This window comes from Rhinoderma darwinii, chromosome 2 (genome assembly GCF_050947455.1).
Source record: "Rhinoderma darwinii isolate aRhiDar2 chromosome 2, aRhiDar2.hap1, whole genome shotgun sequence".
Taxonomy (NCBI): Eukaryota; Metazoa; Chordata; class Amphibia; order Anura; family Rhinodermatidae; genus Rhinoderma; species Rhinoderma darwinii.
In genome coordinates, this window is record NC_134688.1 from 234,381,574 (window position 1) to 234,407,782 (window position 26,209).

The following is a 26,209-nucleotide window of genomic DNA, read 5'->3' on the forward strand; positions in this document are numbered from 1 at the left end:
ATTACAATATAACATTATTTAACCCACACAGTGAACCCCATGAAGAAATTTCAAAACGCCATAATCGCTGTTTTTGGGCCACATTAACTCTAATAAAAGATGTAATTAAAAGTGAACAAAAACTCACATGTACCAAAAATAGTACCAATAAAAACTCGTGACACAAAAATAAGCCCTCGCACCAGTCAAACGAAAGAAAAATAAAAACGTTAGGGCTCTCATAATATTGTGACTCAAAGCACGTAATTTTCTTTGTAAAAATAGTAAAACATTTAAAAAAAATTGATAAATCTGGTATCGCCGTAATCATATTAACCCGCAGAATAAAGTTAAGTTGTAATTTTTTACTGCACGGTGAACGCCGTAATAACGAAAGCCAAAAAAAACTGACGAATCACAGTTTTTCCAACTTTACCACCACAAAGATTCTTTTTCCATCTCCCATTACATTATATAGTGCAATACAATTAAAAATTCTCGTACAAAGAAAAAGCCGTCAATTTACTTGAATTTGAAAGATAATTGTTCTTTGATGGTAGAGAATGACAAACTGCTATGAATCAAGAGATAAAAAGCAAATCTACATCTCATACTATTATTCTGTACAGATTGAGAAGCAACCACTCAGTTTGAGATCTCCCCCTCCACCCTCTCTGTGAAAAAGAAGGAGAACGGTCATCAACAGCAATCAGAACCTACAATGAAGCAGATCTGAGAGCTCACTTCCCGCTCAGGAGAGATCACTACAGCTCTTCCTCGTGGTTGGTGCATTTAGACACTTTAGAGCACATTTCCGCAGTTGAACACTATAGAAATGATCCCTGAAAGTACAGTCTTAACCCTTGACTTGCTAGAACGACACTCCGGGGGATAGGACCCTATGTGTAACATTAGAGAGACATCCACACAACCTGAGACATAGAGACTCCTGTAAACATTGAGACCTTGTAAATGGTTAGAGCCGTGACTGCAGTGTTAGACAGCTTTTCCCGGCCGTGTGACGACCGTTCGCAAAACGGGCGTCACACGGCCGCAGTAAAAACAATAGACCCCAAATGGGGTTATTCACACAACCGATTTTTTTGACGGCCCCGTAAATCCAGTGGTCAAAAAACTGGGACATGCCCTATTTTCGGCCATTCTCCTGGCCGTCCGGCTCCCATAGAAGTCTATGGGGCCGGGTAATACACGGCCATCACCGGAATGTGTCCCGAGTGACGGCCATGTATTCCGTCCCTCCTCCTCCTCCTCCTCCTCCTCCTCCTCCTCCCACTAAAGTAATTTTCGTGTTCAAGATAGTACCTTTAAGAAATATGTAACGGCCATAGGGGTCATAAAGTATTAATGTGCCAGGCATAAATGCTGCCTTTTTTACGATTTATGTAATTGCTGATGTATTTCTTTGCAAATGCTTTAAATAAAAAGAGTTTATACAAAAAAACTAAAGAAAATAAAGTTTTTAGTAGTGTTCAAAAAAATAAAAGTAAAAGTTTAAAAAACTTTAATAAATTTGAAAAAAAACAAAATAAATAAACAAAATTGATATCACCACGCCCGTAAAAGTCGAAACTATTACAATATAACATTATTTAACCCACACAGTGAACCCCATAAAGAAATTTCAAAACGCCATAATCGCTGTTTTTGGGCCACATTAACTCTAATAAAAGATGTAATTAAAAGTGAACAAAAACTCACATGTACCAAAAATAGTACCAATAAAAACCCGTGACACAAAAATAAGCCCTCGCACCAGTCAAACGAAAGAAAAATAAAAACGTTAGGGCTCTCATAATATTGTGACTCAAAGCACGTAATTTTCTTTGTAAAAATAGTAAAACATTAAAAAAAAATTGATAAATCTGGTATCGCCGTAATCATATTAACCCGCAGAATAAAGTTAAGTTGTAATTTTTTACTGCACGGTGAACGCCGTAATAACGAAAGCCAAAAAAAACTGACGAATCACAGTTTTTCCAACTTTACCACCACAAAGATTCTTTTTCCATCTCCCATTACATTATATAGTGCAATACAATTAAAAATTCTCGTACAAAGAAAAAGCCGTCAATTTACTTGAATTTGAAAGATAATTGTTCTTTGATGGTAGAGAATGACAAACTGCTATGAATCAAGAGATAAAAAGCAAATCTACATCTCATACTATTATTCTGTACAGATTGAGAAGCAACCACTCAGTTTGAGATCTCCCCCTCCACCCTCTCTGTGAAAAAGAAGGAGAACAGTCATCAACAGCAATCAGAATTTACAATGAAGCAGATCTGAGAGCTCACTTCCCGCTCAGGAGAGATCACTGCAGCTCTTCCTCGTGGTTGGTGCATTTAAACACTTTAGAGCACATTTCCGCAGTTACACACTATAGAAATGATACCTGAAAGTACAGTCTTAACCCTGGACTTGCTAGAGCGACACTCCGGGGGATAGGACCCTATGTGTAACATTAGAGAGACATCCACACAACCTGAGACATAGAGACTCCTGTAAACATTGAGACCTTGTAAATGGTTAGAGCCGTGACTGCAGTGTTAGACAGCTTTTCCCGGCCGTGTGACGACCGTTCGCAAAACGGGCGTCACACGGCCGCAGTAAAAACAATAGACCCCAAATGGGGTTATTCACACAACCGATTTTTTTGACGGCCCGGTAAATCCAGTGGTCAAAAAACTGGGACATGCCCTATTTTCGGCCATTCTCCTGGCCGTCTGGCTCCCATAGAAGTCTATGGGGCCGGGTAATACACGGCCATCACCGGAATGTGTCCCGAGTGACGGCCATGTATTCCGTCCCTCCTCCTCCTCCTCCTCCTCCTCCTCCTCCCACTAAAGTAATTTTCGTGTTCAAGATAGTACCTTTAAGAAATATGTAACGGCCATAGGGGTCATAAAGTATTAATGTGCCAGGCATAAATGCTGCCTTTTTTACGATTTATGTAATTGCTGATGTATTTCTTTGCAACTGCTTTAAATAAAAAGAGTTTATACAAAAAAACTAAAGAAAATAAAGTTTTTAGTAGTGTTCAAAAAAATAAAAGTAAAAGTTTAAAAAACTTTAATAAATTTTAAAAAAAACAAAATAAATAAACAAAATTGATATCACCACGCCCGTAAAAGTCGAAACTATTACAATATAACATTATTTAACCCACACAGTGAACCCCATAAAGAAATTTCAAAACGCCATAATCGCTGTTTTTGGGCCACATTAACTCTAATAAAAGATGTAATTAAAAGTGAACAAAAACTCACATGTACCAAAAATAGTACCAATAAAAACTCGTGACACAAAAATAAGCCCTCGCACCAGTCAAACGAAAGAAAAATAAAAACGTTAGGGCTCTCATAATATTGTGACTCAAAGCACGTAATTTTCTTTGTAAAAATAGTAAAACATTTAAAAAAAATTGATAAATCTGGTATCGCCGTAATCATATTAACCCGCAGAATAAAGTTAAGTTGTAATTTTTTACTGCACGGTGAACGCCGTAATAACGAAAGCCAAAAAAAACTGACGAATCACAGTTTTTCCAACTTTACCACCACAAAGATTCTTTTTCCATCTCCCATTACATTATATAGTGCAATACAATTAAAAATTCTCGTACAAAGAAAAAGCCGTCAATTTACTTGAATTTGAAAGATAATTGTTCTTTGATGGTAGAGAATGACAAACTGCTATGAATCAAGAGATAAAAAGCAAATCTACATCTCATACTATTATTCTGTACAGATTGAGAAGCAACCACTCAGTTTGAGATCTCCCCCTCCACCCTCTCTGTGAAAAAGAAGGAGAACGGTCATCAACAGCAATCAGAACCTACAATGAAGCAGATCTGAGAGCTCACTTCCCGCTCAGGAGAGATCACTACAGCTCTTCCTCGTGGTTGGTGCATTTAGACACTTTAGAGCACATTTCCGCAGTTGAACACTATAGAAATGATCCCTGAAAGTACAGTCTTAACCCTTGACTTGCTAGAACGACACTCCGGGGGATAGGACCCTATGTGTAACATTAGAGAGACATCCACACAACCTGAGACATAGAGACTCCTGTAAACATTGAGACCTTGTAAATGGTTAGAGCCGTGACTGCAGTGTTAGACAGCTTTTCCCGGCCGTGTGACGACCGTTCGCAAAACGGGCGTCACACGGCCGCAGTAAAAACAATAGACCCCAAATGGGGTTATTCACACAACCGATTTTTTTGACGGCCCCGTAAATCCAGTGGTCAAAAAACTGGGACATGCCCTATTTTCGGCCATTCTCCTGGCCGTCCGGCTCCCATAGAAGTCTATGGGGCCGGGTAATACACGGCCATCACCGGAATGTGTCCCGAGTGACGGCCATGTATTCCGTCCCTCCTCCTCCTCCTCCTCCTCCTCCTCCCACTAAAGTAATTTTCGTGTTCAAGATAGTACCTTTAAGAAATATGTAACGGCCATAGGGGTCATAAAGTATTAATGTGCCAGGCATAAATGCTGCCTTTTTTACGATTTATGTAATTGCTGATGTATTTCTTTGCAACTGCTTTAAATAAAAAGAGTTTATACAAAAAAACTAAAGAAAATAAAGTTTTTAGTAGTGTTCAAAAAAATAAAAGTAAAAGTTTAAAAAACTTTAATAAATTTTAAAAAAACCAAAATAAATAAACAAAATTGATATCACCACGCCCGTAAAAGTCGAAACTATTACAATATAACATTATTTAACCCACACAGTGAACCCCATAAAGAAATTTCAAAACGCCATAATCGCTGTTTTTGGGCCACATTAACTCTAATAAAAGATGTAATTAAAAGTGAACAAAAACTCACATGTACCAAAAATAGTACCAATAAAAACTCGTGACACAAAAATAAGCCCTCGCACCAGTCAAACGAAAGAAAAATAAAAACGTTAGGGCTCTCATAATATTGTGACTCAAAGCACGTAATTTTCTTTGTAAAAATAGTAAAACATTAAAAAAAAATTGATAAATCTGGTATCGCCGTAATCATATTAACCCGCAGAATAAAGTTAAGTTGTAATTTTTTACTGCACGGTGAACGCCGTAATAACGAAAGCCAAAAAAAACTGACGAATCACAGTTTTTCCAACTTTACCACCACAAAGATTCTTTTTCCATCTCCCATTACATTATATAGTGCAATACAATTAAAAATTCTCGTACAAAGAAAAAGCCGTCAATTTACTTGAATTTGAAAGATAATTGTTCTTTGATGGTAGAGAATGACAAACTGCTATGAATCAAGAGATAAAAAGCAAATCTACATCTCATACTATTATTCTGTACAGATTGAGAAGCAACCACTCAGTTTGAGATCTCCCCCTCCACCCTCTCTGTGAAAAAGAAGGAGAACGGTCATCAACAGCAATCAGAACCTACAATGAAGCAGATCTGAGAGCTCACTTCCCGCTCAGGAGAGATCACTACAGCTCTTCCTCGTGGTTGGTGCATTTAGACACTTTAGAGCACATTTCCGCAGTTGCACACTATAGAAATGATCCCTGAAAGTACAGTCTTAACCCTTGACTTGCTAGAACGACACTCCGGGGGATAGGACCCTATGTGTAACATTAGAGAGACATCCACACAACCTGAGACATAGAGACTCCTGTAAACATTGAGACCTTGTAAATGGTTAGAGCCGTGACTGCAGTGTTAGACAGCTTTTCCCGGCCGTGTGACGACCGTTCGCAAAACGGGCGTCACACGGCCGCAGTAAAAACAATAGACCCCAAATGGGGTTATTCACACAACCGATTTTTTTGACGGCCCGGTAAATCCAGTGGTCAAAAAACTGGGACATGCCCTATTTTCGGCCATTCTCCTGGCCGTCCGGCTCCCATAGAAGTCTATGGGGCCGGGTAATACACGGCCATCACCGGAATGTGTCCCGAGTGACGGCCATGTATTCCGTCCCTCCTCCTCCTCCTCCTCCTCCTCCTCCCACTAAAGTAATTTTCGTGTTCAAGATAGTACCTTTAAGAAATATGTAACGGCCATAGGGGTCATAAAGTATTAATGTGCCAGGCATAAATGCTGCCTTTTTTACGATTTATGTAATTGCTGATGTATTTCTTTGCAACTGCTTTAAATAAAAAGAGTTTATACAAAAAAACTAAAGAAAATAAAGTTTTTAGAAGTGTTCAAAAAAATAAAAGTAAAAGTTTAAAAAACTTTAATAAATTTTAAAAAAACCAAAATAAATAAACAAAATTGATATCACCATGCCCGTAAAAGTCGAAACTATTACAATATAACATTATTTAACCCACACAGTGAACCCCATGAAGAAATTTCAAAACGCCATAATCGCTGTTTTTGGGCCACATTAACTCTAATAAAAGATGTAATTAAAAGTGAACAAAAACTCACATGTACCAAAAATAGTACCAATAAAAACTCGTGACACAAAAATAAGCCCTCGCACCAGTCAAACGAAAGAAAAATAAAAACGTTAGGGCTCTCATAATATTGTGACTCAAAGCACGTAATTTTCTTTGTAAAAATAGTAAAACATTAAAAAAAAATTGATAAATCTGGTATCGCCGTAATCATATTAACCCGCAGAATAAAGTTAAGTTGTAATTTTTTACTGCACGGTGAACGCCGTAATAACGAAAGCCAAAAAAAACTGACGAATCACAGTTTTTCCAACTTTACCACCACAAAGATTCTTTTTCCATCTCCCATTACATTATATAGTGCAATACAATTAAAAATTCTCGTACAAAGAAAAAGCCGTCAATTTACTTGAATTTGAAAGATAATTGTTCTTTGATGGTAGAGAATGACAAACTGCTATGAATCAAGAGATAAAAAGCAAATCTACATCTCATACTATTATTCTGTACAGATTGAGAAGCAACCACTCAGTTTGAGATCTCCCCCTCCACCCTCTCTGTGAAAAAGAAGGAGAACGGTCATCAACAGCAATCAGAACCTACAATGAAGCAGATCTGAGAGCTCACTTCCCGCTCAGGAGAGATCACTACAGCTCTTCCTCGTGGTTGGTGCATTTAGACACTTTAGAGCACATTTCCGCAGTTGAACACTATAGAAATAATCCCTGAAAGTACAGTCTTAACCCTTGACTTGCTAGAACGACACTCCGGGGGATAGGACCCTATGTGTAACATTAGAGAGACATCCACACAACCTGAGACATAGAGACTCCTGTAAACATTGAGACCTTGTAAATGGTTAGAGCCGTGACTGCAGTGTTAGACAGCTTTTCCCGGCCGTGTGACGACCGTTCGCAAAACGGGCGTCACACGGCCGCAGTAAAAACAATAGACCCCAAATGGGGTTATTCACACAACCGATTTTTTTGACGGCCCCGTAAATCCAGTGGTCAAAAAACTGGGACATGCCCTATTTTCGGCCATTCTCCTGGCCGTCCGGCTCCCATAGAAGTCTATGGGGCCGGGTAATACACGGCCATCACCGGAATGTGTCCCGAGTGACGGCCATGTATTCCGTCCCTCCTCCTCCTCCTCCTCCTCCTCCTCCTCCCACTAAAGTAATTTTCGTGTTCAAGATAGTACCTTTAAGAAATATGTAACGGCCATAGGGGTCATAAAGTATTAATGTGCCAGGCATAAATGCTGCCTTTTTTACGATTTATGTAATTGCTGATGTATTTCTTTGCAACTGCTTTAAATAAAAAGAGTTTATACAAAAAAACTAAAGAAAATAAAGTTTTTAGTAGTGTTCAAAAAAATAAAAGTAAAAGTTTAAAAAACTTTAATAAATTTTAAAAAAACCAAAATAAATAAACAAAATTGATATCACCACGCCGGTAAAAGTCGAAACTATTACAATATAACATTATTTAACCCACACAGTGAACCCCATAAAGAAATTTCAAAACGCCATAATCGCTGTTTTTGGGCCACATTAACTCTAATAAAAGATGTAATTAAAAGTGAACAAAAACTCACATGTACCAAAAATAGTACCAATAAAAACTCGTGACACAAAAATAAGCCCTCGCACCAGTCAAACGAAAGAAAAATAAAAACGTTAGGGCTCTCATAATATTGTGACTCAAAGCACGTAATTTTCTTTGTAAAAATAGTAAAACATTAAAAAAAAATTGATAAATCTGGTATCGCCGTAATCATATTAACCCGCAGAATAAAGTTAAGTTGTAATTTTTTACTGCACGGTGAACGCCGTAATAACGAAAGCCAAAAAAAACTGACGAATTACAGTTTTTCCAACTTTACCACCACAAAGATTCTTTTTCCATCTCCCATTACATTATATAGTGCAATACAATTAAAAATTCTCGTACAAAGAAAAAGCCGTCAATTTACTTGAATTTGAAAGATAATTGTTCTTTGATGGTAGAGAATGACAAACTGCTATGAATCAAGAGATAAAAAGCAAATCTACATCTCATACTATTATTCTGTACAGATTGAGAAGCAACCACTCAGTTTGAGATCTCCCCCTCCACCCTCTCTGTGAAAAAGAAGGAGAACGGTCATCAACAGCAATCAGAACCTACAATGAAGCAGATCTGAGAGCTCACTACAGCTCTTCCTCGTGGTTGGTGCATTTAGACACTTTAGAGCACATTTCCGCAGTTACACACTATAGAAATGATCCCTGAAAGTACAGTCTTAACCCTTGACTTGCTAGAACGACACTCCGGGGGATAGGACCCTATGTGTAACATTAGAGAGACATCCACACAACCTGAGACATAGAGACTCCTGTAAACATTGAGACCTTGTAAATGGTTAGAGCCGTGACTGCAGTGTTAGACAGCTTTTCCCGGCCGTGTGACGACCGTTCGCAAAACGGGCGTCACACGGCCGCAGTAAAAACAATAGACCCCAAATGGGGTTATTCACACAACCGATTTTTTTGACGGCCCGGTAAATCCAGTGGTCAAAAAACTGGGACATGCCCTATTTTCGGCCATTCTCCTGGCCGTCCGGCTCCCATAGAAGTCTATGGGGCCGGGTAATACACGGCCATCACCGGAATGTGTCCCGAGTGACGGCCATGTATTCCGTCCCTCCTCCTCCTCCTCCTCCTCCTCCTCCCACTAAAGTAATTTTCGTGTTCAAGATAGTACCTTTAAGAAATATGTAACGGCCATAGGGGTCATAAAGTATTAATGTGCCAGGCATAAATGCTGCCTTTTTTACGATTTATGTAATTGCTGATGTATTTCTTTGCAAATGCTTTAAATAAAAAGAGTTTATACAAAAAAACTAAAGAAAATAAAGTTTTTAGTAGTGTTCAAAAAAATAAAAGTAAAAGTTTAAAAAACTTTAATAAATTTTAAAAAAACCAAAATAAATAAACAAAATTGATATCACCACGCCCGTAAAAGTCGAAACTATTACAATATAACATTATTTAACCCACACAGTGAACCCCATAAAGAAATTTCAAAACGCCATAATCGCTGTTTTTGGGCCACATTAACTCTAATAAAAGATGTAATTAAAAGTGAACAAAAACTCACATGTACCAAAAATAGTACCAATAAAAACTCGTGACACAAAAATAAGCCCTCGCACCAGTCAAACGAAAGAAAAATAAAAACGTTAGGGCTCTCATAATATTGTGACTCAAAGCACGTAATTTTCTTTGTAAAAATAGTAAAACATTAAAAAAAAATTGATAAATCTGGTATCGCCGTAATCATATTAACCCGCAGAATAAAGTTAAGTTGTAATTTTTTACTGCACGGTGAACGCCGTAATAACGAAAGCCAAAAAAAACTGACGAATCACAGTTTTTCCAACTTTACCACCACAAAGATTCTTTTTCCATCTCCCATTACATTATATAGTGCAATACAATTAAAAATTCTCGTACAAAGAAAAAGCCGTCAATTTACTTGAATTTGAAAGATAATTGTTCTTTGATGGTAGAGAATGACAAACTGCTATGAATCAAGAGATAAAAAGCAAATCTACATCTCATACTATTATTCTGTACAGATTGAGAAGCAACCACTCAGTTTGAGATCTCCCCCTCCACCCTCTCTGTGAAAAAGAAGGAGAACGGTCATCAACAGCAATCAGAACCTACAATGAAGCAGATCTGAGAGCTCACTTCCCGCTCAGGAGAGATCACTACAGCTCTTCCTCGTGGTTGGTGCATTTAGACACTTTAGAGCACATTTCCGCAGTTACACACTATAGAAATGATCCCTGAAAGTACAGTCTTAACCCTTGACTTGCTAGAACGACACTCCGGGGGATAGGACCCTATGTGTAACATTAGAGAGACATCCACACAACCTGAGACATAGAGACTCCTGTAAACATTGAGACCTTGTAAATGGTTAGAGCCGTGACTGCAGTGTTAGACAGCTTTTCCCGGCCGTGTGACGACCGTTCGCAAAACGGGCGTCACACGGCCGCAGTAAAAACAATAGACCCCAAATGGGGTTATTCACACAACCGATTTTTTTGACGGCCCCGTAAATCCAGTGGTCAAAAAACTGGGACATGCCCTATTTTCGGCCATTCTCCTGGCCGTCCGGCTCCCATAGAAGTCTATGGGGCCGGGTAATACACGGCCATCACCGGAATGTGTCCCGAGTGACGGCCATGTATTCCGTCCCTCCTCCTCCTCCTCCTCCTCCCACTAAAGTAATTTTCGTGTTCAAGATAGTACCTTTAAGAAATATGTAACGGCCATAGGGGTCATAAAGTATTAATGTGCCAGGCATAAATGCTGCCTTTTTTACGATTTATGTAATTGCTGATGTATTTCTTTGCAACTGCTTTAAATAAAAAGAGTTTATACAAAAAAACTAAAGAAAATAAAGTTTTTAGTAGTGTTCAAAAAAATAAAAGTAAAAGTTTAAAAAACTTTAATAAATTTTAAAAAAACCAAAATAAATAAACAAAATTGATATCACCACGCCCGTAAAAGTCGAAACTATTACAATATAACATTATTTAACCCACACAGTGAACCCCATAAAGAAATTTCAAAACGCCATAATCGCTGTTTTTGGGCCACATTAACTCTAATAAAAGATGTAATTAAAAGTGAACAAAAACTCACATGTACCAAAAATAGTACCAATAAAAACTCGTGACACAAAAATAAGCCCTCGCACCAGTCAAACGAAAGAAAAATAAAAACGTTAGGGCTCTCATAATATTGTGACTCAAAGCACGTAATTTTCTTTGTAAAAATAGTAAAACATTAAAAAAAAATTGATAAATCTGGTATCGCCGTAATCATATTAACCCGCAGAATAAAGTTAAGTTGTAATTTTTTACTGCACGGTGAACGCCGTAATAACGAAAGCCAAAAAAAACTGACGAATCACAGTTTTTCCAACTTTACCACCACAAAGATTCTTTTTCCATCTCCCATTACATTATATAGTGCAATACAATTAAAAATTCTCGTACAAAGAAAAAGCCGTCAATTTACTTGAATTTGAAAGATAATTGTTCTTTGATGGTAGAGAATGACAAACTGCTATGAATCAAGAGATAAAAAGCAAATCTACATCTCATACTATTATTCTGTACAGATTGAGAAGCAACCACTCAGTTTGAGATCTCCCCCTCCACCCTCTCTGTGAAAAAGAAGGAGAACGGTCATCAACAGCAATCAGAACCTACAATGAAGCAGATCTGAGAGCTCACTTCCCGCTCAGGAGAGATCACTACAGCTCTTCCTCGTGGTTGGTGCATTTAGACACTTTAGAACACATTTCCGCAGTTACACACTATAGAAATGATCCCTGAAAGTACAGTCTTAACCCTTGACTTGCTAGAACGACACTCCGGGGGATAGGACCCTATGTGTAACATTAGAGAGACATCCACACAACCTGAGACATAGAGACTCCTGTAAACATTGAGACCTTGTAAATGGTTAGAGCCGTGACTGCAGTGTTAGACAGCTTTTCCCGGCCGTGTGACGACCGTTCGCAAAACGGGCGTCACACGGCCGCAGTAAAAACAATAGACCCCAAATGGGGTTATTCACACAACCGATTTTTTTGACGGCCCGGTAAATCCAGTGGTCAAAAAACTGGGACATGCCCTATTTTCGGCCATTCTCCTGGCCGTCCGGCTCCCATAGAAGTCTATGGGGCCGGGTAATACACGGCCATCACCGGAATGTGTCCCGAGTGACGGCCATGTATTCCGTCCCTCCTCCTCCTCCTCCTCCTCCCACTAAAGTAATTTTCGTGTTCAAGATAGTACCTTTAAGAAATATGTAACGGCCATAGGGGTCATAAAGTATTAATGTGCCAGGCATAAATGCTGCCTTTTTTACGATTTATGTAATTGCTGATGTATTTCTTTGCAACTGCTTTAAATAAAAAGAGTTTATACAAAAAAACTAAAGAAAATAAAGTTTTTAGTAGTGTTCAAAAAAATAAAAGTAAAAGTTTAAAAAACTTTAATAAATTTTAAAAAAACCAAAATAAATAAACAAAATTGATATCACCACGCCCGTAAAAGTCGAAACTATTACAATATAACATTATTTAACCCACACAGTGAACCCCATAAAGAAATTTCAAAACGCCATAATCGCTGTTTTTGGGCCACATTAACTCTAATAAAAGATGTAATTAAAAGTGAACAAAAACTCACATGTACCAAAAATAGTACCAATAAAAACTCGTGACACAAAAATAAGCCCTCGCACCAGTCAAACGAAAGAAAAATAAAAACGTTAGGGCTCTCATAATATTGTGACTCAAAGCACGTAATTTTCTTTGTAAAAATAGTAAAACATTAAAAAAAAATTGATAAATCTGGTATCGCCGTAATCATATTAACCCGCAGAATAAAGTTAAGTTGTAATTTTTTACTGCACGGTGAACGCCGTAATAACGAAAGCCAAAAAAAACTGACGAATCACAGTTTTTCCAACTTTACCACCACAAAGATTCTTTTTCCATCTCCCATTACATTATATAGTGCAATACAATTAAAAATTCTCGTACAAAGAAAAAGCCGTCAATTTACTTGAATTTGAAAGATAATTGTTCTTTGATGGTAGAGAATGACAAACTGCTATGAATCAAGAGATAAAAAACAAATCTACATCTCATACTATTATTCTGTACAGATTGAGAAGCAACCACTCAGTTTGAGATCTCCCCCTCCACCCTCTCTGTGAAAAAGAAGGAGAACGGTCATCAACAGCAATCAGAACCTACAATGAAGCAGATCTGAGAGCTCACTTCCCGCTCAGGAGAGATCACTACAGCTCTTCCTCGTGGTTGGTGCATTTAGACACTTTAGAGCACATTTCCGCAGTTACACACTATAGAAATGATCCCTGAAAGTACAGTCTTAACCCTTGACTTGCTAGAACGACACTCCGGGGGATAGGACCCTATGTGTAACATTAGAGAGACATCCACACAACCTGAGACATAGAGACTCCTGTAAACATTGAGACCTTGTAAATGGTTAGAGCCGTGACTGCAGTGTTACATAGTTACATAGTTACATAGTTACATAGTTAGTACGGCTGAAAAAAGACACATGTCCATCAAGTTCAACCAAGGGAAGGGAAAAGGGAACGGAAAAATTTCTACACATAGGAGCAAATATTTTTTTGTTCTAGGAAATTATCTAACCCTTTTTTAAAGCCATCTACTGTCCCTGCTGTGACCAGCTCCTGCGGTAGGCTATTCCATAAATTCACAGTTCTCACTGTAAAGAAGCCTTGTCGCCTCTGCAGCTTGAACCTTTTTTTCTCCAGACGGAGGGAGTGCCCCCTTGTTTTTTGAGGGGGTTTTACAAGGAACAGGATTTCACCATATTTTTTGTATGTGCCATTAATATATTTATATAAGTTAATCATGTCCCCCCTTAGTCGTCTTTTTTCAAGGCTAAATAGGTTTAATTCTTTCAATCTTTCCTCATAACTTAAATTCTCCATGCCCCTTATTAGCTTCGTTGCTCTTCTTTGTATTTTTTCCAACTCCAGGGCATCCTTTCTATGAACTGGTGCCCAGAACTGAACTGCATATTCTAGATGAGGCCTCACTAATGCTTTGTAAAGTGGCATTATTACATCCCTGTCCCGCGAGTCCATGCCTCTTTTAATACACGACAATATCCTGCTGGCCTTTGAAGCAGCTGATTGACACTGCATGCTGTTATTGAGTTTATGATTTACAAGTACACCCAGATCCTTCTCAACAAGTGAATCCGCCAGTGTAGCGCCCCCTAGGACATATGATGCATGCAGGTTGTTGGTACCAAGATGCATAACTTTACATTTATCTACATTAAACTTCATTTGCCAAGTGGACGCCCAAACACTTAGTTTGTTTAAATCTGCCTGTAATTCATGAACATCTTCCATAGTCTGAACTATATTACATAGCTTGGTGTCATCTGCAAAAATAGAAATAGTGCTATTAATCCCTTCCTCTATATCATTAATAAATAAGTTGAATAATAGTGGTCCCAGCACTGAACCCTGGGGTACACCACTTATAACCGGTGACCATTCAGAGTAGGAATCATTGACCACAACTCTCTGGATACGGTCCTTGAGCCAATTCTCAATCCAATTACAAACTATATTTTCTAAACCTATAGTCCTTAATTTACCCATTAGGCGTCTATGGGGGACAGTGTCAAATGCCTTTGCAAAGTCCAAAAACACTAAATCCACAGCGGCCCCTCTGTCTAGACTTCTGCTCACCTCTTCATAAAAACAGATTAGGTTAGTTTGACAACTTCTGTCCTTAGTAAAACCGTGCTGGCTGTCACTTATAATGCTATTTATTGTCACATAATCCTGTATATAGTCCCTCAATAGCCCCTCAAACATTTTCCCCACGATGGATGTTAAGCTTACTGGTCTATAATTACCCGGGGAAGACCTAGAGCCCTTTTTGAAAATAGGCACCACATTTGCCCTGCGCCAGTCCCTTGGCACTATACCAGTCACTAGAGATTCTCTGAATATTATGAAAAGGGGGACAGAAATAACTGAACTAAGCTCTTTAAGAATTCTAGGGTGTAACCCATCTGGTCCCGGAGCCTTGTGCACATTTATTTTATTTAATTTAGCTTGGACCATCTCTACATTCATCCAATTCAGTATATCAACTGATATATTAACAGAACTGGCACCGGCTACATCAGCTGCTCTTTCTTCTGTTGTATATACAGAGCTAAAGAACCCATTTAGTAACTCTGCCTTCTCTTGATCCCCTGTGATCAACTCCCCATTACCATTATCTAGGGGTCCTACATGTTCAGACCTTGGCTTTTTTGCATTTATATGCTTGAAGAATTTTTTAGGATTTGTTTTACTATCCTTGGCCACCTGCCTTTCATTTTGTATTTTTGCTAATTTTATTACATTTTTACAGATTTTATTAAGCTCTTTATATTTTACAAAGGCTACAGCTGTACCCTCAGATTTGTATTTTTTAAATGCCCTTTTTTTGTCATGTATTGCCCCTTTCACAGAAGGTGTAAGCCATGTGGGGTTTAATTTGAGTCGTTTATACTTATTACCTGTAGGAATAAATTTTGCACTATAATAACTCAAAGTAGATTCGAAAATCTCCCATTTATCATTTGTTCCATTATTTGACATTAGTTCTTCCCAGTCTATATCCTGAATTGCCGCCCTCATCCTGGGGAAATTGACTTTCTTAAAATTAAATGTTTTTGCCCTCCCAGCCTGCGTTTGTTTTTTACAGTATAGGTAAAATGTAACTATATTATGATCACTGTTACCGAGGTTTTCACGAACATTGACATTCCCAACAAGATCTGCATTATTAGAAATGACCAGATCCAACAGAGCTTCACCTCTAGTCGGGTCTTCCACAAACTGGCCCATAAAATTTTCCTGCAATAGGTTGAGGAAATGTCTCCCCTTTGCAGTTGAAGCCGAACCATGACACCAATTAATATCCCGGAAATTAAAATCTCCCATTATCACTACAGTACCCGCCTGTGCAGCCCGCTCCATCTGTTTATATATCTGACCTTCCATCTCCTCAGTTATATTGGGGGGTCTATAGATTACACCAAAAGTAATTTTTTCAGTGTTTACCTCCCTTTCTAGTTCCACCCACAAGGTTTCAACCTCCTCACAGTCTTGACCCACTATTGTCTCTTTCACACTCGCCTTCATATCACTTCTCACATACAGACATACACCACCACCTTTCCTATTTGTCCTGTCTTTACGAAAAAGTGTAAAACCCTGTAGATTTACAGCCCAGTCATGTGAAGAGTCCAGCCATGTTTCAGCAACACCAACTATATCTATATTTTCTTCCAGTATCAAGGCCTCCAGCTCCCCCATTTTGCTTGCTAGACTTCTGGCATTTGTGAACATACACTTTAACTTGCCTGTCAGTTTTTCACTTTTATTATCAGAAATGTGATTTGACATTAATCGGTCCTTTTTATTTACACTGATGTTTTGTAACGAAAGGATCTCCTTATCTTGTTGTCTAGTCCTCTCCCCACATTCTGTTTCTCCCCCCACCAATATAGTCTGACCCCTCTCTAACCTGGCTACCCCTTTTTTTTCTACATTGACCTCCCTCCTCAGCCCTAGTTTAAATACTCCGCCACCCCAGCTAGAATTCTCTCCCCCAGCACAGAGGACCCCCTTCCATTTAGGTGCAAATCATCTGCAGAATACAGTTTGTACCCCAATGAAAAGTCAGCCCAGTGCTCTAGGAACCCAAATCCTTCTCCTCTACACCAAGACTTCAGCCATGCATTTAACTCCCTAAGCTCCCGCTGTCTTTCCTGTGATGCGCATGGCACAGGCAGTATTCCTGAGAATACAACCTTGGAGGTCCTTCCCTTCAGCTTGTAGCCTAGTTCTTTAAAATTATTCTTAAGGCTCCTCCACCTACCATTTATTCTGTCGTTGGTACCGACATGGACCACGACAGCTGGATCATCACCAGCCCCTCCCAGCAATTTGTCCACCCGTTCCACCACATGCCGAACCCTGGCACCAGGGAGACAGCAAACCATTCGGTTGAGGCGGTCTTGGCGACAAATTATTCTATCCGTCTTCCTGATTATAGAATCCCCTACAACTATCAATTGTCTTGGCTTGCCTGCATTACCATCCCGCCGACTACTAGCTGGGCTGTTCTCCCGGCTGTTAGGGAGATCAGTATCCACTAGGGCTGCCTTTTCTGAGACTGACACCCTCGCATCATCACCCAACCTGGCAATTTTGCTTGGAATGCCAGAAACCGGATCGGCCTTCCTTGTCTTTGACCCCTTTCTACTGCCCCTAACTACATTAACCCAGCTACTTACCTGATCCTGCTCACCCATGTCTTCACCCTCCAGTTCTAACCCACTAACTGCATGCTCTGTGAGCAGCAAGCTCCGCTCAAAATTGTCTATCCTCCTCAGTGTTGCATTCTGCTCCTCCAGATCTCTAATACGAGCTTCCAGGTGAACAACATGCTCACATCTGCCACAGAGATATTCACCCTGGAACTCCGGCTCCAGTCGTGTATACATATGACAAACTGTGCACTGAAGAAAACCTCCAATCTTGCTATCCATTATCCAAGTTACACCAAAACAGCGAACAATTGTCAAAGAAAAAGAAGAGTACTTACTGGGGCTTCAACTCCTCTTTTCAACTCCGGTTTTAGAACTCCACTTAGTTCACAAGCCACTTAAACCACCAAGCTCAGAAAGAGCAAGCTCAAAATGAGGTCTGCTGACTAATTTATACCACCTGTGTCCAGTTAACAGCTTTTCCCGGCCGTGTGACGACCGTTCGCAAAACGGGCGTCACACGGCCGCAGTAAAAACAATAGACCCCAAATGGGGTTATTCACACAACCGATTTTTTTGACGGCCCGGTAAATCCAGTGGTCAAAAAACTGGGACATGCCCTATTTTCGGCCATTCTCCTGGCCGTCCGGCTCCCATAGAAGTCTATGGGGCCGGGTAATACACGGCCATCACCGGAATGTGTCCCGAGTGACGGCCATGTATTCCGTCCCTCCTCCTCCTCCTCCTCCTCCTCCTCCCACTAAAGTAATTTTCGTGTTCAAGATAGTACCTTTAAGAAATATGTAACGGCCATAGGGGTCATAAAGTATTAATGTGCCAGGCATAAATGCTGCCTTTTTTACGATTTATGTAATTGCTGATGTATTTCTTTGCAAATGCTTTAAATAAAAAGAGTTTATACAAAAAAACTAAAGAAAATAAAGTTTTTAGTAGTGTTCAAAAAAATAAAAGTAAAAGTTTAAAAAACTTTAATAAATTTTAAAAAAACCAAAATAAATAAACAAAATTGATATCACCACGCCCGTAAAAGTCGAAACTATTACAATATAACATTATTTAACCCACACAGTGAACCCCATAAAGAAATTTCAAAACGCCATAATCGCTGTTTTTGGGCCACATTAACTCTAATAAAAGATGTAATTAAAAGTGAACAAAAACTCACATGTACCAAAAATAGTACCAATAAAAACTCGTGACACAAAAATAAGCCCTCGCACCAGTCAAACGAAAGAAAAATAAAAACGTTAGGGCTCTCATAATATTGTGACTCAAAGCACGTAATTTTCTTTGTAAAAATAGTAAAACATTAAAAAAAAATTGATAAATCTGGTATCGCCGTAATCATATTAACCCGCAGAATAAAGTTAAGTTGTAATTTTTTACTGCACGGTGAACGCCGTAATAACGAAAGCCAAAAAAAACTGACGAATCACAGTTTTTCCAACTTTACCACCACAAAGATTCTTTTTCCATCTCCCATTACATTATATAGTGCAATACAATTAAAAATTCTCGTACAAAGAAAAAGCCGTCAATTTACTTGAATTTGAAAGATAATTGTTCTTTGATGGTAGAGAATGACAAACTGCTATGAATCAAGAGATAAAAAGCAAATCTACATCTCATACTATTATTCTGTACAGATTGAGAAGCAACCACTCAGTTTGAGATCTCCCCCTCCACCCTCTCTGTGAAAAAGAAGGAGAACGGTCATCAACAGCAATCAGAACCTACAATGAAGCAGATCTGAGAGCTCACTTCCCGCTCAGGAGAGATCACTACAGCTCTTCCTCGTGGTTGGTGCATTTAGACACTTTAGAGCACATTTCCGCAGTTACACACTATAGAAATGATCCCTGAAAGTACAGTCTTAACCCTTGACTTGCTAGAACGACACTCCGGGGGATAGGACCCTATGTGTAACATTAGAGAGACATCCACACAACCTGAGACATAGAGACTCCTGTAAACATTGAGACCTTGTAAATGGTTAGAGCCGTGACTGCAGTGTTAGACAGCTTTTCCCGGCCGTGTGACGACCGTTCGCAAAACGGGCGTCACACGGCCGCAGTAAAAACAATAGACCCCAAATGGGGTTATTCACACAACCGATTTTTTTGACGGCCCCGTAAATCCAGTGGTCAAAAAACTGGGACATGCCCTATTTTCGGCCATTCTCCTGGCCGTCCGGCTCCCATAGAAGTCTATGGGGCCGGGTAATACACGGCCATCACCGGAATGTGTCCCGAGTGACGGCCATGTATTCCGTCCCTCCTCCTCCTCCTCCTCCTCCCACTAAAGTAATTTTCGTGTTCAAGATAGTACCTTTAAGAAATATGTAACGGCCATAGGGGTCATAAAGTATTAATGTGCCAGGCATAAATGCTGCCTTTTTTACGATTTATGTAATTGCTGATGTATTTCTTTGCAACTGCTTTAAATAAAAAGAGTTTATACAAAAAAACTAAAGAAAATAAAGTTTTTAGTAGTGTTCAAAAAAATAAAAGTAAAAGTTTAAAAAACTTTAATAAATTTTAAAAAAACCAAAATAAATAAACAAAATTGATATCACCACGCCCGTAAAAGTCGAAACTATTACAATATAACATTATTTAACCCACACAGTGAACCCCATAAAGAAATTTCAAAACGCCATAATCGCTGTTTTTGGGCCACATTAACTCTAATAAAAGATGTAATTAAAAGTGAACAAAAACTCACATGTACCAAAAATAGTACCAATAAAAACTCGTGACACAAAAATAAGCCCTCGCACCAGTCAAACGAAAGAAAAATAAAAACGTTAGGGCTCTCATAATATTGTGACTCAAAGCACGTAATTTTCTTTGTAAAAATAGTAAAACATTAAAAAAAAATTGATAAATCTGGTATCGCCGTAATCATATTAACCCGCAGAATAAAGTTAAGTTGTAATTTTTTACTGCACGGTGAACGCCGTAATAACGAAAGCCAAAAAAAACTGACGAATCACAGTTTTTCCAACTTTACCACCACAAAGATTCTTTTTCCATCTCCCATTACATTATATAGTGCAATACAATTAAAAATTCTCGTACAAAGAAAAAGCCGTCAATTTACTTGAATTTGAAAGATAATTGTTCTTTGATGGTAGAGAATGACAAACTGCTATGAATCAAGAGATAAAAAGCAAATCTACATCTCATACTATTATTCTGTACAGATTGAGAAGCAACCACTCAGTTTGAGATCTCCCCCTCCACCCTCTCTGTGAAAAAGAAGGAGAACGGTCATCAACAGCAATCAGAACCTACAATGAAGCAGATCTGAGAGCTCACTTCCCGCTCAGGAGAGATCACTACAGCTCTTCCTCGTGGTTGGTGCATTTAGACACTTTAGAACACATTTCCGCAGTTACACACTATAGAAATGATCCCTGAAAGTACAGTCTTAACCCTTGACTTGCTAGAACGACACTCCGGGGGATAGGACCCTATGTGTAACATTAGAGAGACATCCACACAACCTGAGACATAGAGACTCCTGTAAACATTGAGACCTTGTAAATGGTTAGAGCCGTGACTGCAGTGTTAGACAGCTTTTCCCGGCCGTGTGACGACCGTTCGCAAAACGGGCGTCACACGGCCGCAGTAAAAACAATAGACCCCAAATGGGGTTATTCACACAACCGATTTTTTTGACGGCCCGGTAAATCCAGTGGTCAAAAAACTGGGACATGCCCTATTTTCGGCCATTCTCCTGGCCGTCCGGCTCCCATAGAAGTCTATGGGGCCGGGTAATACACGGCCATCACCGGAATGTGTCCCGAGTGACGGCCATGTATTCCGTCCCTCCTCCTCCTCCTCCTCCTCCCACTAAAGTAATTTTCGTGTTCAAGATAGTACCTTTAAGAAATATGTAACGGCCATAGGGGTCATAAAGTATTAATGTGCCAGGCATAAATGCTGCCTTTTTTACGATTTATGTAATTGCTGATGTATTTCTTTGCAACTGCTTTAAATAAAAAGAGTTTATACAAAAAAACTAAAGAAAATAAAGTTTTTAGTAGTGTTCAAAAAAATAAAAGTAAAAGTTTAAAAAACTTTAATAAATTTTAAAAAAACCAAAATAAATAAACAAAATTGATATCACCACGCCCGTAAAAGTCGAAACTATTACAATATAACATTATTTAACCCACACAGTGAACCCCATAAAGAAATTTCAAAACGCCATAATCGCTGTTTTTGGGCCACATTAACTCTAATAAAAGATGTAATTAAAAGTGAACAAAAACTCACATGTACCAAAAATAGTACCAATAAAAACTCGTGACACAAAAATAAGCCCTCGCACCAGTCAAACGAAAGAAAAATAAAAACGTTAGGGCTCTCATAATATTGTGACTCAAAGCACGTAATTTTCTTTGTAAAAATAGTAAAACATTAAAAAAAAATTGATAAATCTGGTATCGCCGTAATCATATTAACCCGCAGAATAAAGTTAAGTTGTAATTTTTTACTGCACGGTGAACGCCGTAATAACGAAAGCCAAAAAAAACTGACGAATCACAGTTTTTCCAACTTTACCACCACAAAGATTCTTTTTCCATCTCCCATTACATTATATAGTGCAATACAATTAAAAATTCTCGTACAAAGAAAAAGCCGTCAATTTACTTGAATTTGAAAGATAATTGTTCTTTGATGGTAGAGAATGACAAACTGCTATGAATCAAGAGATAAAAAGCAAATCTACATCTCATACTATTATTCTGTACAGATTGAGAAGCAACCACTCAGTTTGAGATCTCCCCCTCCACCCTCTCTGTGAAAAAGAAGGAGAACGGTCATCAACAGCAATCAGAACCTACAATGAAGCAGATCTGAGAGCTCACTTCCCGCTCAGGAGAGATCACTACAGCTCTTCCTCGTGGTTGGTGCATTTAGACACTTTAGAGCACATTTCCGCAGTTACACACTATAGAAATGATCCCTGAAAGTACAGTCTTAACCCTTGACTTGCTAGAACGACACTCCGGGGGATAGGACCCTATGTGTAACATTAGAGAGACATCCACACAACCTGAGACATAGAGACTCCTGTAAACATTGAGACCTTGTAAATGGTTAGAGCCGTGACTGCAGTGTTAGACAGCTTTTCCCGGCCGTGTGACGACCGTTCGCAAAACGGGCGTCACACGGCCGCAGTAAAAACAATAGACCCCAAATGGGGTTATTCACACAACCGATTTTTTTGACGGCCCGGTAAATCCAGTGGTCAAAAAACTGGGACATGCCCTATTTTCGGCCATTCTCCTGGCCGTCCGGCTCCCATAGAAGTCTATGGGGCCGGGTAATACACGGCCATCACCGGAATGTGTCCCGAGTGACGGCCATGTATTCCGTCCCTCCTCCTCCTCCTCCTCCTCCTCCTCCCACTAAAGTAATTTTCGTGTTCAAGATAGTACCTTTAAGAAATATGTAACGGCCATAGGGGTCATAAAGTATTAATGTGCCAGGCATAAATGCTGCCTTTTTTACGATTTATGTAATTGCTGATGTATTTCTTTGCAACTGCTTTAAATAAAAAGAGTTTATACAAAAAAACTAAAGAAAATAAAGTTTTTAGTAGTGTTCAAAAAAATAAAAGTAAAAGTTTAAAAAACTTTAATAAATTTTAAAAAAACCAAAATAAATAAACAAAATTGATATCACCACGCCCGTAAAAGTCGAAACTATTACAATATAACATTATTTAACCCACACAGTGAACCCCATAAAGAAATTTCAAAACGCCATAATCGCTGTTTTTGGGCCACATTAACTCTAATAAAAGATGTAATTAAAAGTGAACAAAAACTCACATGTACCAAAAATAGTACCAATAAAAACTCGTGACACAAAAATAAGCCCTCGCACCAGTCAAACGAAAGAAAAATAAAAACGTTAGGGCTCTCATAATATTGTGACTCAAAGCACGTAATTTTCTTTGTAAAAATAGTAAAACATTAAAAAAAAATTGATAAATCTGGTATCGCCGTAATCATATTAACCCGCAGAATAAAGTTAAGTTGTAATTTTTTACTGCACGGTGAACGCCGTAATAACGAAAGCCAAAAAAAACTGACGAATCACAGTTTTTCCAACTTTACCACCACAAAGATTCTTTTTCCATCTCCCATTACATTATATAGTGCAATACAATTAAAAATTCTCGTACAAAGAAAAAGCCGTCAATTTACTTGAATTTGAAAGATAATTGTTCTTTGATGGTAGAGAATGACAAACTGCTATGAATCAAGAGATAAAAAGCAAATCTACATCTCATACTATTATTCTGTACAGATTAAGAACCAACCACTCAGTTTGAGATCTCCCCCTCCACCCTCTCTGTGAAAAAGAAGGAGAACGGTCATCAACAGCAATCAGAACCTACAATGAAGCAGATCTGAGAGCTCACTTCCCACTCAGGAGAGATCACTACAGCTCTTCCTCGTGGTTGGTGCATTTAGACACTTTAGAGCACATTTCCGCAGTTACACACTATAGAAATGATCCCTGAAAGTACAGTCTTACCCCTTGACTTGCTAGAACGACACTCCGGGGGATAGGACCCTATGTGTAACATTAGAGAGACATCCACACAACCTGAGACATAGAGACTCCTGTAAACATTGAGACCTTGTAAATGGTTAGAGCCGTGACTGCAGTGTTAGACAGCTTTTCCCGGCCGTGTGACGACCGTTCGCAAAACGGGCGTCACACGGCCGCAGTAAAAACAATAGACCCCAAATGGGGTTATTCACACAACCGATTTTTTTGACGGCCCGGTAAATCCAGTGGTCAAAAAACTGGGACATGCCCTATTTTCGGCCATTCTCCTGGCCGTCCGGCTCCCATAGAAGTCTATGGGGCCGGGTAATACACGGCCATCACCGGAATGTGTCCCGAGTGACGGCCATGTATTCCGTCCCTCCTCCTCCTCCTCCTCCTCCTCCTCCCACTAAAGTAATTTTCGTGTTCAAGATAGTACCTTTAAGAAATATGTAACGGCCATAAGGGTCATAAAGTATTAATGTGCCAGGCATAAATGCTGCCTTTTTTACGATTTATGTAATTGCTGATGTATTTCTTTGCAACTGCTTTAAATAAAAAGAGTTTATACAAAAAAACTAAAGAAAATAAAGTTTTTAGTAGTGTTCAAAAAAAATAAAAGTAAAAGTTTAAAAAACTTTAATAAATTTTAAAAAAACCAAAATAAATAAACAAAATTGATATCACCACGCCCGTAAAAGTCGAAACTATTACAATATAACATTATTTAACCCACACAGTGAACCCCATAAAGAAATTTCAAAACGCCATAATCGCTGTTTTTGGGCCACATTAACTCTAATAAAAGATGTAATTAAAAGTGAACAAAAACTCACATGTACCAAAAATAGTAACAATAAAAACTCGTGACACAAAAATAAGCCCTCGCACCAGTCAAACGAAAGAAAAATAAAAACGTTAGGGCTCTCATAATATTGTGACTCAAAGCACGTAATTTTCTTTGTAAAAATAGTAAAACATTAAAAAAAAATTGATAAATCTGGTATCGCCGTAATCATATTAACCCGCAGAATAAAGTTAAGTTGTAATTTTTTACTGCACGGTGAACGCCGTAATAACGAAAGCCAAAAAAAACTGACGAATCACAGTTTTTCCAACTTTACCACCACAAAGATTCTTTTTCCATCTCCCATTACATTATATAGTGCAATACAATTAAAAATTCTCGTACAAAGAAAAAGCCGTCAATTTACTTGAATTTGAAAGATAATTGTTCTTTGATGGTAGAGAATGACAAACTGCTATGAATCAAGAGATAAAAAGCAAATCTACATCTCATACTATTATTCTGTACAGATTGAGAAGCAACCACTCAGTTTGAGATCTCCCCCTCCACCCTCTCTGTGAAAAAGAAGGAGAACGGTCATCAACAGCAATCAGAACCTACAATGAAGCAGATCTGAGAGCTCACTTCCCGCTCAGGAGAGATCACTACAGCTCTTCCTCGTGGTTGGTGCATTTAGACACTTTAGAGCACATTTCCGCAGTTACACACTATAGAAATGATCCCTGAAAGTACAGTCTTAACCCTTGACTTGCTAGAACGACACTCCGGGGGATAGGACCCTATGTGTAACATTAGAGAGACATCCACACAACCTGAGACATAGAGACTCCTGTAAACATTGAGACCTTGTAAATGGTTAGAGCCGTGACTGCAGTGTTAGACAGCTTTTCCCGGCCGTGTGACGACCGTTCGCAAAACGGGCGTCACACGGCCGCAGTAAAAACAATAGACCCCAAATGGGGTTATTCACACAACCGATTTTTTTGACGGCCCGGTAAATCCAGTGGTCAAAAAACTGGGACATGCCCTATTTTCGGCCATTCTCCTGGCCGTCCGGCTCCCATAGAAGTCTATGGGGCCGGGTAATACACGGCCATCACCGGAATGTGTCCCGAGTGACGGCCATGTATTCCGTCCCTCCTCCTCCTCCTCCTCCTCCTCCTCCCACTAAAGTAATTTTCGTGTTCAAGATAGTACCTTTAAGAAATATGTAACGGCCATAGGGGTCATAAAGTATTAATGTGCCAGGCATAAATGCTGCCTTTTTTACGATTTATGTAATTGCTGATGTATTTCTTTGCAACTGCTTTAAATAAAAAGAGTTTATACAAAAAAACTAAAGAAAATAAAGTTTTTAGTAGTGTTCAAAAAAATAAAAGTAAAAGTTTAAAAAACTTTAATAAATTTTAAAAAAACCAAAATAAATAAACAAAATTGATATCACCACGCCCGTAAAAGTCGAAACTATTACAATATAACATTATTTAACCCACACAGTGAACCCCATAAAGAAATTT

General features: G+C 38.8%; 1 protein-coding gene, 13 non-coding genes and 1 pseudogene across 19 annotated transcripts in view; all 15 read right to left on the bottom strand.

Annotated features, from left to right (window-relative positions):
* Nucleotides 1-26,209, bottom strand: part of TEX14 (testis expressed 14, intercellular bridge forming factor) — a 532,366-nt gene that overhangs the window by 366,955 nt on the left and 139,202 nt on the right. The window lies entirely within an intron of this gene.
* Nucleotides 620-837, bottom strand: LOC142747713 (small nucleolar RNA U3). The gene has a single exon (XR_012881974.1). It is a non-coding gene; the product is annotated as a small nucleolar RNA U3 (small nucleolar RNA).
* Nucleotides 2,191-2,408, bottom strand: LOC142747765 (small nucleolar RNA U3). The gene has a single exon (XR_012882020.1). It is a non-coding gene; the product is annotated as a small nucleolar RNA U3 (small nucleolar RNA).
* On the bottom strand, nucleotides 3,759-3,976 carry LOC142747714 (small nucleolar RNA U3). Its single transcript, XR_012881975.1, has one exon. It is a non-coding gene; the product is annotated as a small nucleolar RNA U3 (small nucleolar RNA).
* LOC142747688 (small nucleolar RNA U3) lies at nucleotides 5,324-5,541 on the bottom strand. Its single transcript, XR_012881953.1, has one exon. It is a non-coding gene; the product is annotated as a small nucleolar RNA U3 (small nucleolar RNA).
* Nucleotides 6,889-7,106, bottom strand: LOC142747755 (small nucleolar RNA U3). Its single transcript, XR_012882012.1, has one exon. It is a non-coding gene; the product is annotated as a small nucleolar RNA U3 (small nucleolar RNA).
* LOC142747783 (small nucleolar RNA U3) lies at nucleotides 8,457-8,653 on the bottom strand (annotated as a pseudogene).
* On the bottom strand, nucleotides 10,001-10,218 carry LOC142747651 (small nucleolar RNA U3). The gene has a single exon (XR_012881920.1). It is a non-coding gene; the product is annotated as a small nucleolar RNA U3 (small nucleolar RNA).
* On the bottom strand, nucleotides 11,560-11,777 carry LOC142747661 (small nucleolar RNA U3). Its single transcript, XR_012881929.1, has one exon. It is a non-coding gene; the product is annotated as a small nucleolar RNA U3 (small nucleolar RNA).
* On the bottom strand, nucleotides 13,119-13,336 carry LOC142747652 (small nucleolar RNA U3). Its single transcript, XR_012881922.1, has one exon. It is a non-coding gene; the product is annotated as a small nucleolar RNA U3 (small nucleolar RNA).
* Nucleotides 18,964-19,181, bottom strand: LOC142747653 (small nucleolar RNA U3). Its single transcript, XR_012881923.1, has one exon. It is a non-coding gene; the product is annotated as a small nucleolar RNA U3 (small nucleolar RNA).
* LOC142747662 (small nucleolar RNA U3) lies at nucleotides 20,523-20,740 on the bottom strand. The gene has a single exon (XR_012881930.1). It is a non-coding gene; the product is annotated as a small nucleolar RNA U3 (small nucleolar RNA).
* Nucleotides 22,082-22,299, bottom strand: LOC142747654 (small nucleolar RNA U3). Its single transcript, XR_012881924.1, has one exon. It is a non-coding gene; the product is annotated as a small nucleolar RNA U3 (small nucleolar RNA).
* On the bottom strand, nucleotides 23,647-23,864 carry LOC142747721 (small nucleolar RNA U3). The gene has a single exon (XR_012881980.1). It is a non-coding gene; the product is annotated as a small nucleolar RNA U3 (small nucleolar RNA).
* LOC142747655 (small nucleolar RNA U3) lies at nucleotides 25,213-25,430 on the bottom strand. The gene has a single exon (XR_012881925.1). It is a non-coding gene; the product is annotated as a small nucleolar RNA U3 (small nucleolar RNA).